The sequence below is a fragment of the Euprymna scolopes genome, chromosome 24 (genome assembly GCF_053919585.1).
Source record: "Euprymna scolopes isolate OS-2025 chromosome 24, ASM5391958v1, whole genome shotgun sequence".
In the NCBI taxonomy this organism is placed as follows: domain Eukaryota; kingdom Metazoa; phylum Mollusca; class Cephalopoda; order Sepiida; family Sepiolidae; genus Euprymna; species Euprymna scolopes.
This window is the reverse complement of record NC_136505.1, coordinates 44,187,282-44,202,023: the sequence shown is the minus strand read 5'-3', so window position 1 is coordinate 44,202,023 and position 14,742 is coordinate 44,187,282. Positions and strand designations below refer to the sequence as shown.

Here is a 14,742-nt window from a genome sequence, read left to right as displayed (position 1 = left end):
TGTGAATAACTATGTACATAGATAAATAAATCGTTTTTATTAAAAAGTAATTTCATTGGCGTGGGGTGGGCAAAAAAAAAAAATGAAAAAAAGCTTGTGTTTGTGACCAGTCTGTAGATACTCTTCCAAAATGTCTAATAGTTTGAGTCTGAGGACTGTCAACTGTAGGGATTTTCTATTTTAGCTGGCAAGTTAAAACCAGTATTGGATAACAAAAAAAAAAAAAAGGTAAATGAAAGTTATCCATGTTGAGTCAACTCCAATAAATGCTGAGCTTTTGTAAGCCACGCCTAAACACCAGGTTGTTAAGTTGTATGTAAGTCGAAATAAATGCTATAAAAATCGACTGTATTTTTAACGCCATAAAATACACCTTTTCTACATAGAAAAATGGACTTTAAATTAGGATACATCTTATGGCTTGGAGGTGATATGTGAATTCGAATTTTCTTTAAAATTCATACTGCATAACACTGATTTTTAAGTATATTTTTTATTTCAAGTTTAATTTTCTTCAAAAAAAAAAAAAGAAAAAAAAAAGGTGCTTATCCAGAATTTCCCCTATTTAAAAAAAAAAATCCTAAAAATAAAGAAAAATCTGTTTGATGTATGAAAAACACCAACATTGAACATGCTGAATAATAATGTTTTTTTGGTGATTGTCCAGAATTTACCGTGTATTCGAAAAAAAAAAACAAAAACAAAAAAAAACATGATTGAAAGAAAATATCATGCACCAAAAATCATGTAAATTGATCAAGTAGTTTTATTTTTAAATAAGGAAATCAAATTTTATGGGTAAACTATGAGAGAGAATGTTGTAACCTTGCCATCTTGCCAGCAGGCTGAAGGAAAAAGGGAGATAATTAAAACTTATATTTTCGAAAGCCATTCTTTATATAGGGAAGGAGAAGGTATTGGAAAGACTTAAATTCGCTTAAAAATGATTTTCTTTATAAAAATAAAACTACTTGATCAGTTTGTGATTTTTTTGAATATGATATTCTCTTTCCATTACAAGTACGTACATTGTATTGATTTTTTTAGTCATATTGTTAAGCTGTAGTTGATAAATCGAGTTTTTAAATATATCATTTTAAGAAAAAACAATATTATGTTCTAAATTGTCATGTCGAAAATAGTAATATATCCAAAAATTACGAAAATTCATCAGGTAGAACAACTGCTGTTGTATTTTTAGTAAAAACAGTCTATTAAATATTGCAGTTATGAACAAGTAATCTAAAATATTCTTTCTGGAGTTATGTCCCTTGTGTGTAAACTCCTACTGTCTACTCTATAACATCTAAGAAAAATACAATTTTACACAATTTTCTGTAAAAATTACTTTTAACTGTAAATAACTTTCTACTGTATTATTTTTCGTAATTTTTGGATATATTACTATTTTTGGCATGACAGTAAAATACGTAATATTGTTTTTTGCTTAAAGCGACATATCTTTTTAAAAATCGATCTGTCGACAGTATCTTAAGAAGCATTGATTTTTTTTCTTTATTTGTGTTCTTTAATATAGAGGGAATTCTGGTCTGAAAAACCTGATGTTGTGTAGAGTTTCTATTAACAAATGGAAACTCTGAAAATAACAATACAATCAATTATAAAATATAATTCTTGTTTTTTTTTTTATTTAAAATTTTTAAGACCATAATGCCTCAGTCATATTGTCATGACAACAGTGTGTCGGATTTCTTGTGAAAAAAACTTTTTGCAATTTTTTTTCTTATTTGTTTTTGGCTTTATGGCAAAATGTTGAAAAAAAAACAAAAAAAACAAACAAACAAAAAAACAAGATGACAAACATCAACATTGAACACATTGAATAATATTGTTTATTTGGTGATTGTCCAGAATTCCACCTATATTAAAAAAAAAAAAAAGATAAATAAAAAATCTGTTTGATTTGATGTACTTACCCAGGATGGAAAGAAAATGTTGTATACCAAAAATCATATCAATTGATCAAGTAGTTTTATTTTTATATAAGAAATCAAATATTATGGTTAAACTACAAAAGACGATCTTGTGATTCCATTTTGAAAATAGTCTGAAAGAAGGAAGAAAGATAACTCCAAATAATTCAAATTTGTGAAACTTTAGACAGCCATTCTTTACATAGGGAGGAAGGAGGCATTGGAAAGATTCAAATTTGTCAAAAAAATGATTTTCTTTATAAAAATAAAACTACTTGAACACTTTACATGAATTTTGGTATCTGATATTTTCTTTCCTTTGTGGGTATGTAGCATTATACAGAGGTTTTATTTGTTTTTAGATATAAGGGGATTTCTGGACAAGGACTCTTTCTTTTGAATTTTAAAAAAAAAAAAATGTTCCGCTGATTTTTTTCTTCTTTCTATTTAATACTACCTCTGTGTCCTTCTATTGTGACGTCACACATACGCATCTGCACGTATAGAATTCTAGAATTTTATTCCAAAATGCAATAAATACACCAAAAAATTTATTTCCTCCTCTAATCCAGAAACTAAAATGACATACAGAAAATAATTTCTCTTTTGGGTGCTTATACTAATAAAAACACAAGTGAAAATCACAGTTCCAAATAAATTGACACAAGAAAACTCTTTTATATACTTATGTGGGATACTCCTGTCGATTTTTGACGCATGAGGTCTAAGTTGTTCAAAAATAATGCCAAGCCAACGTCTCGCCATCTCTCATCAATTATAAATCAGATTCATAACTCCATTGAGAGTAGACTTAGAAAAAATTCTAGTGCCAAAAATGTATTTAAGAAGTCAAGCAACATTTACAACGCAACTTTAAAATAGTCGGTATAATAATATAGAAATTAAATTAAAATAACAAAACAAAAACAAAACACCAATAGAAAAAAAAAAATTGATATTCGCCACCTTTTTGACGTATGAGGTTCCATCACAACAAATAAGTTGCTCGGAGATCCACATGAATGATTTGTTTATAGTGGTGAAGGCTTTGTGCAGAACCAACCACACTTTTTGGTACAACTGCTAATTTCAATCGGTGCAATCGCTGCCACAGAACAGACCAGACAGTAGGTTTTTACATCAGTTTTCCTTCTCTTAGACGCATGTCTTAACGAAGACTGGGGATGCATCTCTCTCAATGAATTAAATGCACCCCCAGATACCAACATGGGAATTTACATATGTGGTGCAGTACATACAGTGCCTAGCATTCCCAAATGGTCAGCCATCGTGGTACTGGTCGGGCTCATTGTTGCTCAACTTTGGTGATCTGGCGAGATCTGATGTGTCAACATGGTCATGTCATATATATATATATATATATATATATCTATATATATATATATATATATATATATATAAATTCAGTATGGCGTAATGGAAAAATATAAAGGTATCTGCAGCTTCTGTTCCAATTTTCGGATTTTTACCATGTCAAATCACATTTCAATTCCTTTTGACGGATTGATTGTTGCTATTTCTTCTGATGAGTTAAAGGCATAATAGATTCACTGATTGATGTAAGAATTAAGCGATTGATTTTGTGCTACGAAACAGATACTGACAAGAATAAGTCAACTGAATTAAAGGAATATATTAGATGATGGTCAACATCATGAATTTTGGAATATAACTTTTTGTCATTTATTCTCTCTCTCTCTCATATATATATATATATATATATATATATATATGCATGCATGTATGTATGTATCAAGCAAAAGTAGGTATTTACACCTATAATTAGGAAAAATTATTGAGTAGAATTTAATTAAAAATAAAAATCAGTTTTATCATATTTTGCCGATCTGCCATCGATAAAAGGTGGCAATCCCATAAAGCAAGGGGAGATAAGTCAGTCTGTCATTTAACCAAGTAATAATGAACTGCGGATCGGCAAAATATGAAAACTAATTTTTATTTTTTTAATTAAAATTCTACTCAATAATTTTCAAGTTTTTGGTAAGGATACTTATTTTTACATGATGATATAACTATATCATTAAAGAGATTTTTACTTGAAATGTGATTTGCACTTGGTGCCCTATACTGTATAAGCACCTTTTTTTGAACTCTAGTTGTGCACTAAGATTTTGTTTTTAAATCAAATTCTCTATTTGAACCAATAGAATTTGATTTTTTTTTGTTTAAATTGAAGTCTTTTTATTTGCTTTAAACTTTTTATTTGCTTTAAACTTCAACACGCTGGATCCATTCACAGTTAATTATATAATAATGTGGAGGGATGCCTGAACCAGTACATGTCACAAGTTACAGTTTCAATCTTGAATCATTTACACTAGTTATGTTTTAGTATTAACAAGCGGGGCTCCCCGGCATTGCCTGAAGCAAAAACTTCAATCTCTTCTCTTTCTCTCTTTCCTCTATTCTCCATTTCCTGCCTCCCTCTCCTCACCCCTCTCTTTCTTCTCCACCCAACCCATTCCTTTCTCTGGATATACCCACATACACATAGACAACTCGTTTTTATAAATTCCTTGAGGGAGATAGTACATAATCCATATGAAAAATCACCCGCCCCCCTCCATATCTGATGAAATCTGTAACGATTTAGAATCAAAGAATGAATATTTTTCTTCTAAATTATAGATATAATTCATCAGGGCCAATGCCGATGAAAAAAAACCAAAACAATGCCAACTTTGTGGGCATTTGTTTTGTTGTTTTTTAGTTTTAGCCGAATATAAAAATATATACACATACAAGTGCCCTTTATATTATAGACTAAAACATAGGGTTGATATGCTATTATACAAATAAACTTAAAACACTCAGAAAATTTTTTTTTTTTTTTTTTTATGTGTATTGCATTTTGGAACCAACCACTTCATATATATATATATATATATATATATATATATATATATATATATATATATATATATAAGTGTTCATTTTGATTTTATCAGGTGCAAAGTATATTGAATGATAACGTTTTACTTAATAACCACTTTTATTTTCCTGTAAAGAAGAAAAAAAAATTCTCTTGTGCCGGGGTTCTTCAATATGATTGTATGTTTGTGTTGAAACAGATGTGAAGATATATTTAAATGTTGTGAAAAGTCCAAACATGATTTCGGTATAACAGATTTTTGTTTTGTATATTTAATGCTTCAAAAGGAACTTGATGTGTGTTTTGTTAAATGGTGGTTGTATGTTTTGTTGAGTGAATTTATATCATTGTTGATTGCATCGTTTTTCTTCTCCAGTTTTATTTTTATTTTTTTAATTCTAAATTTCTAACATATTTATACAATTAATTTTTAGAATACTTTTTTTTTAAAGAAACTAATCCATAATTCTGTGACAAGAATGGCTACTTCTTAAATAGCGTAAATTATATTGGATTATTTCGACTTAAGATCTATTCCAACCATTTAACATTTCAATTCACTGAAAACTACCAGAAATCTCTTCATATCTAAAAAAAATAAAAATAGCATATATACTATATATATATATATATATATATATATAGTATATATGCTATTTTTGTTTTTTTAGATATGAATATATATATACTAAATCCAATATATCTGGAACGTTTTTATTCTTGTTTTTTTTAAAGGCAATTGGTGTTTTATCAATACTCCCACATGCCCTGATATAAAATACTGTTTTGTTTTAAAATCCTTGAAACAGTATTTTTTATGGTAAACAATTAATGATCCCTATCGTACGGTATTAAAGCTAGTGTAAATTCTTAGAAACAAACTGATGCAGTGACTGCAAGAGATTAACTGACAAGCTAAGGAATTTTGGGGGATTAACATTTTTTTTTCTCTTTATAGTTTTGAAAGTTGAACATATACATATATATGTATATGTAAATTTAAAAAAAAAATTTATTTTGAAATATATTTATTAATTATTTTATCATTTCATTGATATTCGTTTGTTCTGTGGGTGCGAATCTGTGAATTGGTTGTTAAGTATGTTTGGATCATTATTTTATTTGAAGACAATTGCAATAAGATTTGAACTTCAGAAATGAATATATTGGCAATATTATTTACTCACTAGGAGTAGTCACACAACCCATCATCAAAGATTGCTCTCTGAGTATTATTATTATTATTATTATTATTATGATTATTATGATTATTATGATGATGATTATTTTAATTTCGTTTTGAAGAAAACAAAATATTGAAATTGTTAATACAATTGTGTTTTTTTTTTTTTTATTCATACAGCCAACGTTTCAAGTATAAAATTATAAAGAGCAAATTATAAATGGAATTTTGCACTTTATTTTCTTTTCCCCCGTTTTAAAGACGACATATATTTTTTTTTTATGATGACTTCATGGATGTATTTGTGAAAATTTAAAATGGGGTGTTAGAATTGTGTAAGATTAATTTAAAAATTATTTCTCACCTAGTCTTAAATTTGCTGCATGCCATGCAACATATATCACAAAAAAAAAATCATTGATTGAAACACTGGCTCTATGATCTAATAAAAAAAGTTTAATCCTTTAAATATTCATATTTTTAATAACATATTACAAAAAAGAACATGAAAAAAAAAAATTTTCAATCATAGTGGCATTTAAGAAGAAAAAAAAGACCAATTTTGACATCATTGTCGTTTGCAAATGTCTAAAAGCACATTTGTCTACAGTTTAAAACTAAAAAAAAACTGGAAGTAAATTTTGAATATTGTGTGAATCCATAATAAAAATAAATAGAAGCCATTTCTGGTCGCAAGGTTTGTTGCTTGTTTACATTGGTGATCTTTTAACCAACGCATTTCAGGTGAAAACATTATCATGGTGAAATTAATATTAACTAGCAGGACCTTTGAAAATTCCACAGGGAACTTATTCATATGTAATATATTGATGTTGGCATTGTAGCTTTTTTGTTAAAACTGCAAAAATATTTATCCACGCTAGCATGAACGCCCGGCAAAGCCTGCTTAAATATGATATTTTAATTCTTGCAGATTCCATATATATTATTATAGAGTTAATGTTCTATCAATTTTTATATATTATAAAATTGCGATTTCAAAAATAAAAAAATATATCCATATGACTTGGGTTCATGAGCTTGAATTGAAACCGAAATAAACTTATGAAAAGAATATATATATATATATATATATATATATATGAATTTCTTCAGTCATAATTGAAACTGAAACCAAAACTTATGAAGAATTCTTGATAAAATTATTTATTTAAAAAAAAAATAGATTACTGGAGTGCCATCAGCTATATTTGAAATCCAAACCAAAACTTATGAAGAATTCTTGGTAAAATTATTTACAAAAAAAAATACATGACTTAAGTGCCATCAGCTATAATCGAAACAGAAACCAAAACTTATGAAGAATTCTTGGTAATATTATTTTTTACAAGAAATGGAAGTACATACCAATTAAACGACCCGGATGTACATGTTACACAAATAACACACACACGCTATCGTATTAATATATAGATTACTAAAAAATAATTGAGTAGAAGATTTTTACGTTTTAAAATGTGTTGGTTTAAAAATGATGGATCCTTGGCTTGTCAATTAAAGTCAAGGGTTATCTCCCATGTTTGTTATTCAGAATTGGTTTCACAACTCTTCTATATTAAAACATATAATAAAACTCAATAATTCGATGAATTCTATTTTTACTTGTAATTATTTTTTTACTTTTTTCGTAATTTTGAAATTTATTCTAATTCCGCCATACCAGATAAGTATGTAATAATGTTTTCACTTGAAATGTATTGGTTTTAAAAGCTCACTAATGTAAACAAACACCCAAGGCTTCTATGACCTTAGCAGTCATGTCTAAGATCTCTTTTTCAAATGGTGACACATTTCTTGTGGCAATATATATACTCATCAATTTAAAAAAAAAAATAATTGCATTAAATTTGTTTCATATAAGAAAACATTCACTTGTGTTCTATCATTTTTTTTATTTTATGTAATATTTGACTGTCAAAAATATTTGACTATCAAACAAATCATTTGAATGTTTGTTCAAAAAAAAATTTGAATGTTTGTTCGAAAATTAATTTGAATGTTTAAAAAAAAAAAAAAATTTGAATGTTTGTTTCAAAATTAATTTAAATGTTTTTCAAAAAAAAAAAAAAAATTGAATGTTTGTTAAAAAAAAAAATTAGAATGTTTGTTCCTTTCAAATGTTTTCTGATTATGTTATGAAATGATCAAATTATTAAAAAAAAAAAAAATGAAAGACAATTTGGTTCATATTGTAAATTAAAATTATTCTCCCTCACAATTTTTTTTTTTTCACAGAAATTCATTTTTTCGCCTGATTTTCTGATGTTTTGTTATTGTTATACGTTGATCCTTTCTGGATCCCTTTCTTCATTTATACGTCAATGTTTCGACCGACTGATAGACTCTTGACTTCCTCAGATGTCTCTTCTATTCAGTAAGCATCTTGGAATGTTGAGCAAACTCTTTTTTTTTTTTTTTTTTACGTTTCTGAAGTTTTGAGAAGAGGATTGCTAATTTGGATTATTTGGACTACTGTTCTCATCTTGAGTCCTATTTTAACGTTTCCACCTTCAATCTTCTTCAGGTATCTCTGGTTGAACTCAAGAATCTGGAATTTGCACAAAATTTCGAATTGATCCTTGTGTAACAGATGAAGTACTAGGTCAAATTCAGTTCTAAGTGACACTGTTTTGGAGGTTGAAGGTTCAATCATCAGTGTGAGTGATAATAAGAATATAATTGTGAATTACTTAAGGTTGGTTGGTTGGTTTTGTTTTATGGCATGTCAACCCTTTTCAGGTTATTTAATGCCAAATCCAGTTATTTTGAAGAAAATTTTTTTAATAAGATATATATATATTTTTTTTTCAAGTCGGTTTCTATTTAATCCATAGTTGGTCAGAGTGGACCTGGGAGCAATTGGAATGAAAGGGTGGCTCCACACTCCCCAAAGCCCACAAGCTGAGGCCTCACCATCGGATATAGTTTAAGGTCATATCCAGGACCGCAAATTACTTAAGACTTCTACACATCATGGCTGATGGAATGAGAGCATGCTTCTCCCTTTGATTAAATAAAGGGTTCCGTTCAAAATTCTGTGCATATTCCTGATTTTTACAGAAAGATTCCTGAGTTTGACAAGATACACCTGGAAATGATCGAACGTTACATTGATTGAAATGTTGTGAAAATGACACTGAAGGTGAAAACAGTAGTCCGAAGAATCCAAATCCGAATTTTTTTTTTCCATTATAATTTTTTTTAGATATAAGGAAAAATAATTTATTTATTATCAACCTGCACTTCTCATGAAATCCATTTTTGACACAATATTTTGGCCGATGTATTCTCAGGCTTTCTTTGATATTGCATTTGGACATTTCTTTGACACGTGATGCAGTCGATAAACACCTGATGAGTTTAATCTCTGGTTTCGTACGTCCTGACTTGACAAATTCAAGTTATCGATTTTAGGATACACAAAACTAGCATTGAATATTAGAAAGGGGTTCTGTTAGTATTAAAAGACATCAGGCCTACCTATCAGTAAAAGTCGGTGCCGATATATGTAAATACGGTAGAGTCGGCTGTTCTATCTCACCTGCATGAATAAATACGAGATAAGTAAGAATATATTCTTGCAGATCAAACATCTTTCTCTATTCTACGAAAGATTTAACGAAACATCTTCGATTGGAAGATAAATTCTTTGTTCTTCTCCTCTGTGGAAATATTTCATTAAGCTTTATTTTTCTTCATTTAACATTGATATGAGGAGAGTTGGCCTCCAGAAATTGAATAGAAGAACTATTGAATTCAAAAATTTGGCAGGCATCTTAGGAACGTTTAAAGATTCTACATCAAGAACAAATAAAACTATAGGGAACTATTTTTTTTTTTATTTCTCTTCTGTATTTTAACAGCTTTAACCCGTGCCATTCTGTTAATGATCATAAAAATAAACCTTTTTTTTTTTTTTTTTTTTTTTTTTTTTTCAATCTTCTTTGAAGTTTTCACAATAAGTATTTACTGGGTTAAGGTTCATATTGATAGTCAAGTGACAGCATGTCACACATTAATACTTTGGGACTCTTCATTTAAAAAAAATTTTTTTTTTATTATTATTATTTTGGCAGTGGTATTATCAGGATGGTCCGACTTCCATTCTGGAACCCCTTGCAAGCTTTTTTAATGTTCCCAGTGCTCTGCTTATGATCGGTATCACTGTTGCTTTCATATACTATCACGTTTCCTTTCTTTGGGCAAATTCAGATATTTAGCCATCTTTTCTCATGTTTCTGAGAAGAGATACATAACCGGCTCACCAATCATCATATGAATCCAAAGTTTCTATTGTTGGCATTGGTTTCCCCGATATTTTTTTTATAGAAACGGAAAATAATTTCCTTAAAAATATACATAAACAAAAGATTTCTAATCAACGTATGCATCTCGACAGTTTGAGTGTCCAGTCTGCCTTACTTGTTGCTGGACAGCTTGCAAGAAAAAAATATGGATTCTTATATTTCCGAATGGTAATAGAGAATGTCAGGTTAGGATAGTCAAATTTGATTGTAGATAATTAAAATGAAATCAGTTTTTCTTGTTCTTACATCGGCTGCCCTGCGAAGAGTATTTCATTCTTTTGCGCGACCATTTTTGAAACCAGTTGATGCAAATCTTATATAGGGCATTTTCTTTTTCTTTCTTTCTTTTTTTTTTTTTTTTTTTTACAATGATAAAAAAAAGTGTGAGAATAAAATAGTTTTTAATTTGAATTATCTCACATGATTAATAAAATTCATGTATGTGGTACTTGAAAGAGCAGCTAATGGCTTAAAGCTAAGTGGCCGCGTATAGTCAGGGCGACTTGAAGGCTCCCATTTCATTAGATGTTACACCATGGTGTAGGGGAGGGTGCCACTCTATTTGCAAGATTACTCTACTTGGCCATGATCCTTTTTTTTTTTTTTTTTTTTTTTTTTTTTTTTAAGTCTTTGGCACGTTTTGATTGAGGATTGAACTCTGGTCTCCTGGCCCATTAGTGAACACTTCTACCATTATGTTAAATGTAGTGGTATAATGACTTAAAAAAAAAAAAGAAACAAAATTAATTACTTATTTTTAATAAGTATAATTACTGCAGTACATTACTATTAATGTTTTTTTTTTCCTTTTTCCCCCTATTCTAGACTAGTGGTCCACAATGAAGGTTAAATGACAGCAAATCACCTCAGTATTCCCAGATTCTCTTCTGTATTCTAACAGCTTTCAGCCATATCATTCTGTTAATGATCACGAAGATCAAACTTTTGTCTTTTTTTTTTTTTTTTCCATTTTTCTTTGAAGTTTTTACATAAGTATTTACTGGGTTAGGGTTCGTACTAGAAGTCAAGTTATACTTCAGGAATCTTCTGCTTTTTTAAAATTACTTTTACAGTGGTGTTATCAGGATGGTCCAACTTCCATTCTGGAATCCCTTGCAAGCATTTTTTAATATGTTCCCAGTGCTCTGCTTATGACTGGTACCACTGTTGCTTTCATACTCCATCACTTTTCCCTTTTCTGGGAAAATTCAGATATTTATCTATCTCTTGTTTCTGAGAAGAGACACATGATAGGCATACCGATCATCATCATCATCATCATTATATCGTACGAATCAAAAAATTCTATTGTTGGCATTGGTTTCCCCGATATTTTTTTAGTCAGAATTCCTTCTAGAAAGTCATCGGGTATTTACAGGAGAGATCACGTGAAGGTTGCCAACGTCTTAAGTAAAAGTGATTTTGTGGAATGAACTGGATTTGAACTTGGAACACCCAGATTGTCAGTCTGTGTTGTTAACCATTTGTCCAGTCACCTCCCAGGCAGAGTGATAGTTACGACAAATCTTCGAGAAACTAAAGGTTAAGCTGAATCTTTGGTATATATATATATATATATATATATATATATATATATATATATATATATATATATATGTCTCATAATTTAGTAATTTAGATTTTATAATGTGAAACGGTTAAATTTCAAATACATAATTTTTATTAAATGCAAGACAAAGGATGCATTTCAATAAGTATAATTCCTTAACCTATAGGTTTTCCATGTTTGCCCTTCTCCTCAGAGTAAAAAAAATATTAGCAAATATTATAAATGGTTTATACCTAATTTTCTAAATGTAATAAACATAGGCAATCATAATTAAAAGTTTTAAAAGTTTTTAAAATAATAAAATAAGGGAAATTATATATTGGTTCAGAATGAAAAGGATATTGAACTTCATATCCAAATTGTATGATAAATCCTGAAGTGAGAGTTTTTGGTAGCAGGGAGGTAAAAGTGTGTGTGTGTGTATATATATATATATATATATATATATATATAAACAAAAAAAAACTAGCCAGGTAACTCTGAAAATACTAGTCTATTATACAAACTCATTCATCAGTTCCATATATTTTACATTTTTTAATTTTTTTTATTCACTATTTGTTTGAACGATGGACAAATAATCTTATGCAATATATTGAGTATTGTGATTTTTGTATGTTGTATTTTTAATTAATAATAATGATAACAAAAAAGATGTTGAATAAATCTCAAAAACTAAAAACGTGTCTCGTAATTGGGCACGAAAAGATGTGAATATATTGTGTATTTATTTCATTCACAAATGAACTTAGTTCTTTTTTTTTTTTTTAATTTTTTTTTGATGTGTAAATTTATTTATTTCCTTTCTAACTCTTTTGTTAAACATTAAGAGCATCAATTGAGCGTGCATTTATCTTGCTGTGATATATATTTTTAAATTCTTGAATAAAATCTTTTTTTCATTGTTCAATGTTAACCCGGCTTTTTTTCTTTACTCTATATTGTCTGTGTTGTTGTTGTTGAGCATTATTAATTTATTTCAAACTAGCGTCTGCGTCGGGTCAGCACACGCAACGTCGCAACGCCGAGTAAAACACAAAATCGAGTACACTCAACATCGTCTTATCATCAACGCTTACCCTTTGAACTCGAAGTATGGGAAATTCCCATATTCACAAAACAAAATCACTGAAAAAACAAAAACAACTAAGGGTAAGGATAATGAGTAAACGTTGGATAAAATGATGGTTAAAATTATTACGAACTTGCCAGGATTCGAACCTGGAATCTTCTGATCCGTAGTTAGATGCGTTATCCATTGCGCCACAAATCCTGTCTGTATGCCGAAAGATGTTACCTGTTACCGCGACTGTATACAGATCACGAAGATCAAATTTTTTTTTTTTTTTTTTTTTTTTTTCATTCATTCTTCTTTGAAGTTTTCACATAAGTATTTACTGGGTTAGAGTAACATGACATGGGCAGGTAACTTTTTTGACAAAAATGAAACGGCCAAAAATCCTTATTTCGGGCCTTTTGTGTAACTCGGCGTTGTTCGTTACGAACCATATATAGATAAGGACAATCTAGGGACTCGCACCTTTCAGGGGAAAAAAGAATTTTTCAATTCGGTGCATTCGTTCGAAAGTTTTATTGGTATATATACACATACACATACACATAAATAAAAAAATAAATAAAAATTTAGAATTTTATTAATAGTATCGATGAATCTGATGAGTAAATTTTTACATTATGTATATTACTTAAAACATTACATTATATATATTTGCACTCCTATTATTTTATTTTTTTGTGTATTGATATTCATATTAAAAACCTTTTTTCTATTTATTAGTATTTATTTGCTTCCCCACGAAAGCAAGATGTGACACAAGGTCGTTTTTAATGTGGGGTTAAACCAGCTCCTCGAAAAAAGGCAAAGGGGGGACTCTGGTAGGGACCAAAAATAATTGTTTCAGTATAAGAGGGCTTCTCCTCCATTGATCAAGACAAATTAGCTTAAGAGTACCTATTTACAATGCCTCCCCACGGGACAGAGTTAGACATCAGGGTCGTTTTTTAACATGGAGAAAAGGTACAAAAATAAAAATTGTCTCAGTCGTGAAGGATTTCTCCTCCACTGAAAGAACGAGAACTGGAAGTAAGTGCCGCATCTGAAGAACAGATACTACACTTTGATCTTGGCCAAAAGGCCAAAAATCTTTTATTCAGGCTAAAACGTTAAACTTGAACAAAAAACTTAGGCACAAGGCCAACTCAAAAGGGAGAAAAGTGGGGGTCGTTGGTCATCATTGTCACTCCAGAACTAAACAAAAGTTTCTCTTAGCTAGTATCTTCTTCCACCATAATACCGCATTCACCCTTTCGTACTGGGGGACGTCCTACTTAGAACCCAATTTTTAAAACATTTTTTTATTAATGTGTAAAAACAAAAAATATAACAATAAAGGTAATACAATAATTCATTTGTGTCGAGGGGGCGGGGGAAGAAAAAATACAACAGTGGTTAGTAGGACCCTTCCAACCCCGTGATCTGAAGGCCAAGAACAACAGAAAAAAGTCAAGCCTTTTTTCTATTTATTTAAAAAGAAAATACAACTTTGTTATATCGGTCGTGGAATTGTATTCATCTGCAAAAAATCTACTTAATCTGCATATTCTTTTAAGCACTCATTTCAATTAATTCTCTCTTGCTTTTTTTTTTTTTTTTTTTCCGGTTTTCTTATCTTCTCTGATCACCCTTGGGACAAACTATGTGCAAATCTTCTGCATCTTCAGTTCCTTGCAAATAATTGTATGTACAATTCCCACACTAACATCAAATTGTGCTCTTATTGTCTCCATAGACA

General features: G+C 29.5%; 1 non-coding gene and 1 pseudogene across 1 annotated transcript; both read right to left on the bottom strand.

Annotated features, from left to right (window-relative positions):
- Nucleotides 1–13,129: 13,129 nt before the first annotated feature.
- Trnar-acg (transfer RNA arginine (anticodon ACG)) lies at nucleotides 13,130–13,202 on the bottom strand. The gene has a single exon. It is a non-coding gene; the product is annotated as a tRNA-Arg (tRNA).
- A 760-nt stretch (nucleotides 13,203–13,962) lies between these two features.
- LOC145247018 (U2 spliceosomal RNA) lies at nucleotides 13,963–14,097 on the bottom strand (annotated as a pseudogene).
- Nucleotides 14,098–14,742: the final 645 nt, after the last annotated feature.